At 34.5% G+C, this 5,886-nt stretch overlaps 1 pseudogene; it reads left to right on the top strand.

Moving 5' to 3' along the window:
* Positions 1 to 1,415: 1,415 nt before the first annotated feature.
* On the top strand, positions 1,416 to 4,159 carry LOC114890246 (annotated as a pseudogene).
* The last annotated feature ends 1,727 nt before the right edge of the window (positions 4,160 to 5,886 follow it).

The following is a 5,886-nucleotide window of genomic DNA, read 5'->3' as shown; positions in this document are numbered from 1 at the left end:
TTCTTTATTGATATGATCTCTGCATTTTCTCTGTTCTCTCTTTTTTTTTTTTAGAACTCCTTTCATATTGATATCAGTTTGCTTGTTTGTTTGCTTGTTTTGGTGGATACTTTTATTTATCTTCCTCCCTGAAATCATTGTCTATTCAGCTAAACTATATTTCCAGTCTTCCTTGATTCTTGATGTGGCCATGGCATAAAAATTCACCAATGGAATGTGAGCAAAAGAAATGTCTAAATTTGAGGTTTCACTTGTTTGAAAGATACTCACAATGGAGTTCTTCATTCCTTTCCCTTCTGATTACTTGAAATTATGAGCAACCTTGAAAACCACATATTTGGGATGAGAATGCTACTCTGCACTCTGGGTTCCCTCCATGACTTTCTGTAGCAAAGTCTGATAAACACTATAGATTATTATAAAAATAAACATCTGATTTGTTTGAAACATTAAATTTTGGTGTTTCTTTGTTACTATAGCTAGGATTCTACTTGAATCTGTAATATGTTCATCTTATCCCTTTTTACATTGCTTTCTTATTCCAGCCAGCTGATTGAATACTTTTATTTCTGCTATTATATTTTTTATGGACTCTTTCCTGTTGTTGGAGTATTTCTTCTTCCAGATTTCTTTTTTTTTCTCTCGTTTAGTGGATGCTGTATGTTATCTTATATACCTTGGTATATTAAATAAATGGATTTTTGTTTTATTTTGTTTTTTCACCTTTGGTATTTTCTCTGTTTCCTCAAATTTTCTATTTGTTTTATTTTCTGTATTTATGGTAGAAAATATTGTTTTCTTTTTCTAATACTCACTGATCACAAACTTTTCCATAATATTTAAAATTGAGGTACTAAAAAGCTGAATGAAATCTGTGTGATTATGGGTAAAATTTCCATCCACTGGTTTGTTTCATTGCAACGTGAAAGTCTGGGAATCAAGATTTTTTCATAACTCAGGATGTTTTCACTTTCTTCACCTACTTCTCAAAAAAGCAATCTTCCAGTCACCTCCAAATGTGGTTCTATTCGTGTCTCTGGTAGTAATTTTGGAAAAGGTTCTTAGGATCACAGCAGGCTGACTTTAACTTAAACTTCATATATTTATTAATTTTTTATCAGTCATTGTCCTAGGGAGAAAAGATGGAAAACTTAAACAGGATAAATTAAAAAGAGTTTATTAGTAAAATTATTTATCTGGTCATAGGCAGGGTTACTGGTATCAAGCCAGTAAAAACTCAGTAATCCATGGTTAGTAATAGTAGAGATCTATCAGCATCCCTAGGAATCAACATGCAAGGGGAGAGAGAGCATTTACCAGGACCTGAAGAATGTTGTTGAATTGAAAATGCTACTCCATAGTGGTCTGTGTGCTACTGATCACTATCCAGAAAGGAGGGAAAGAGGGGAATAGATATGCTCGAGGATATCCAGCCCAGCGTTTCTCTCCTGAGACCAGTTGGTTCTGATGCCCCAAGTTCAGGTACTCTCTGGGTTAATATCTTCACAAGGTAAGCCATTTTTTGTCTGTGTAGTAAAAAGGAAAGTTTTTGGAGTGCACTTCCCTAGGAGGAAATTTAATTATCAAGCTCTTTATTAAACAGAATTTTGACTAGTCCTATTGTTTCGGTCCTACCATCACTTTCAGAAGTATCAATATCTTTCTGATATCTATCCAGGCAGAACTAAGACAAAAATACCAATTAATTTACTTTTTTAAAATGCATATGTTAAATTCTTAACTTGTATACAAGGAACATGCAAGTTTGTTTTCGTGTAGCACATAAGAGCATATTTTGAAGTTCCTCAAGAAACCTCTAAAAATGGTTAGTGTCTTAAGCAAGAAAGCCCCTGGGATTATGCTACACGATTAAGACTACTATGACTCAAAGCGAAATCATCTGGTTTAAAATCCTCATTTCTGCATTTTATTAACTGTGTGACTGTGAGCAACTACTTAAATTCTCTGATGCTCAGTTTTCTCACATGAAAATAGAGCTAATATGAAATTAAAGAGATATTGTATGTTATATTGAGTAATGTGCCTGGAACACTAATTTAGCCATTACTATATCAATAACCAGATTTATTTTGTTTTGCTCTGTTTTACGTTGGAGTATCGGCAGAGAATAGATCACTGGCCACCAGGAATTAATTCAAGGAAGCTCATTCCAGAGTCAGAATTCTAAAGATCTTTGTATTAGTTTCCTGTTGTGTTATAACAAATTACCACAAATTCAGTGCCTTTTAAAATAATATAAATGTATTATTTTATAGTTCTAGAGGTAAGAAGTTTGAAATGGATTTCACTGTACTCAATCACATCTCTGGCAGGTGTTGATCTTCCTTCTGGAGATTCTAGGAGTCCTTCCCTTCTCTTATTCAGCTTCCAGAAACCTCCTACATTGATTGGCTTGTGACCCCTTCTTCAGAGGTAACAGTGTAACATCTTCAATTCTCTCTCTGATTCTGACCCTCTTCCTTTTCTTTCAATTATAAGGACTCTTGTTATTATACTCAGCCCACCCAGATAATCTATGATAATATCCCCTTCTCAATATCCTTAATTTAATCACATCTGCAAAATTCCCTTTGCTATGTAAGATAACATATTTACAGGTTCTAGGGATTAGGACATGGATACTTTTGGGTGGCTATTATTCTATCACAATGTTATTCAGTCAAACACTAACCTATGAACTGCTATAAATGAATTTTCCAGATGCAATTAAGGCTAATAATCAGCTGACCATAAAACAGACTTATTATACTGGATTATCCTGGGTATTGCTAATTTTGCCCTTTAATGTTATTTTTTAAATGACCAGTAACCATATAAATATATATATGGGATTTTACACAATAAACATCAAATAATTTATCTTTATTTATTCATGTCCTCTAGGACTAAGGGATAATACACGTGTGCACACACAGACGTGAACACACACACACACACACACACTGCTACATTTCAAAGATAATACACGTATAAAATTAAGTATATTATTTATTTTTGACAGAGAATTAACAGAAACATTTAAGAATAGATTTTAGTTCCAATCTGGCTCACCGACTAAGTCTTGAAAATTATTCAGGAGAAGTCACTGTATCAATGAAAGATAATCTTCATTTTAATTATACAAAGTAGCTGAGTACAATGTCTCAAAATCCACAAGTTATGTAACTGTGTGGAGGTAATTGTATTAATTACATTAATAATTCCCTCTTCCCCCACTGACCATACCTCCCCACCACAGCAAATTCTTCTCATTCAGAAATGAGCTCTGTCAGTATTCCTGAAACAGAGAATGAACACTTTCTTGTACTAAAGACATGTAGATTTGAAATTACATGACTTTACCCCCAAATTACAAAGAATGTTTTTGTTTTTGTTTTGTTTTTGCGGTATGTGGGCCTCTCACTGTTGCGGCCTCTCCCGTTGCGGAGCACAGCCTCCAGACGCACAGGCTCAGCGGCCATGGCTCACGGGCCCAGCTACTCCGCAGCATGTGGGATCTTCCCCGACCAGGGCACGAACCCGTGTCCCCTGCATCGGCAGGCGGACTCTCAACCACTGCGCCACCAGGGAAGCCCAAGAATGTATTTTATAATTTGTTTGTCATAACCTTAACTGAAGATAAATGTATGGAGTTAATGCCTTCTTTATACCATTTACACTCTTGGTCAGTTCTACAGAGGTGGGGTTAATTCTTTTGACCCTTCTGCTTCTCAATTATAACAACTGCAGATATAGCTGCAGCTAGGACAGCAGCACGGCAACAGCTGGTAACACAAAGCAGTTTCATCTTTATAATCACACAATCCACAGCAGCAACCAATGCAGCTAACACTGAAAGCAGTCAGCAAACTATGCAAAATTCCCAATTTCTTTTAACAAGGTTGAATTATTCTAAAATGTGTGAAACAGCTCCAGTCCATGGAATGTGAGCTTACAGACCACAGCCTGTTTGTCCAAGACCTCCTCTGTCCACTTTAGTGCGGGAAGAGAGCTTGTCCTCAGATAAGGATGAACAGGGGGCATGGTAGATTTTGGAGCTATGAGCTATGTAGATATTATGCCTTTAGATGTTGCTTTAGAAAACCTAAATTTAAAAGTGACTAATAAGGGAAATAAGACTTCACCGCCTCCTCTTTGATGACTTCCAATTCACAGACAATGTCCTCTGTTCTATATTTGACAAGGAAAGTGGGCAAAAACAATCTTGGGTTTGTTTGGTGATTGCAATTTCAGGTCTGTCACTCTTGTTACATTGCGTACATTCAAAAGAAGAGAGAAATTATATATGGTAACCTTTTCCATTTAGCCAGTTTTTACTTCTAGCAGGTAAATGTAGGTAGCAGTGCAGGAGTGATCTCTGCTTCCTATATCGTGACATGCAAAAGGCTCAACATTATTAGGATACTCCACGTACAAACTGAAGGGGAAAATTGAAATCTCTAAGGAAGCTGCTGTGTGTATTTATGAATATTAATTAATAAAAACTACTTGGATGGTTTACTTAGAAAAAAATTTTATTAGTTGATGTTGTCCCACCAAATTTAAGATCTGTAAATCACAAACTACCTATTATCTATTTCACCAACCCCCTATGTCTATATAATTGAAAGTTAGGGAAAAATGAATCAATACATTTACATGCAATTGTATTATGTAACTCTGATGGCAGTGTCATTTTCTGGCTACATGTCTTTTGAAAACGATTTTGATTATTATTATATTATTGCTTATTTATTTTAATATAGAATTTATTTTTTAAAGGAGTTTTAGATTCACAGCAAAATTAAGCAGAAAATACAGTGTATTTTCCGTATCCTCTCTCTCCACACATGCATAGCCTCCCCCACCATCAACAACATTCCAGGCCAGAGAGGAACATTTGCTACAACTAGTGAACCAACACTGACACACACTCTTACCACCCAAAAGTCCATAATTTAGATTGAGTTCACTCTAGACTTTGTACACTCTATGGGTTTTAACAAATGTATGATGACAAATATCCATGATTATAGTCATACAGAGTAGATTCACTGCCCAACTAATCCTTGTACTCTACTTATTCATCCCTTCTTCTCACCAAAACCATGCCAATCACTGATCTTTTTACTGTTTCTATAGTTTCACCTTTACTATGGAAAGAGTTGAAGGATCAGTGGTTATATAGTTGAAATCATCAGAATGCAGTCTTTTAAGATGGGCTTCTTTCATTTGCATTTAAGGTTCCTCCATGTCTTTACTTGATAGCTCAATTATTTTTAGTGGATAGATATACCAGAGTAAATATTAAGATTTCTATTAACTTTCTGTAAGATATAAAATAATATAATTGTTACTTTATCAATTTTAAAATCTTTTTATATTTGCCTTTGCTTAATGATGTCTTGTTAAGGATATTAATAATAAAGTTTTGAGTCAGGTTATGAGTGTTTGACTTTAGATTTAACTGGTAAGTGAAATCATACCTAGTAAATGTTTCATATTTTAAAACATCTGCTTATTTCTATTAGCAATATAAAACGATGCTTGTATAAAAATTTCTCACAGAAGTGATTTTTTTGCATTATCATGATATGGGTTGCTGCTCTGCAAGTTCTTGATTATTCTCCTTTAAAATTGTCCTTGACACATAACAGATAGAATACATTAAATTAATCTTGTGTTGTCTATTAAGCCTTAACTCCAATTTGGCATTTTAACTTCATTATGTGAACCAAAGTTTCACTACTAGTATTGTGCTTATATTTCCTAGCGATATTTTCAAGTAATATTTAACATCGGTTTTTGGATAAGATATGTTACTGGCTATGTGTGTCCTGATCACCTGAAGATATCATTTGAACTTTTAAAATAAAGAATAATTAA

This window comes from Monodon monoceros, unplaced genomic scaffold (genome assembly GCF_005190385.1).
Source record: "Monodon monoceros isolate NGI ecotype Baffin Bay Population unplaced genomic scaffold, NGI_Narwhal_1 Super_Scaffold_11, whole genome shotgun sequence".
Lineage (NCBI taxonomy): Eukaryota > Metazoa > Chordata > Mammalia > Artiodactyla > Monodontidae > Monodon > Monodon monoceros.
The sequence above is the reverse complement of the archived record's forward strand: the minus strand, read 5'-3'. Positions and strand labels throughout refer to the sequence as shown.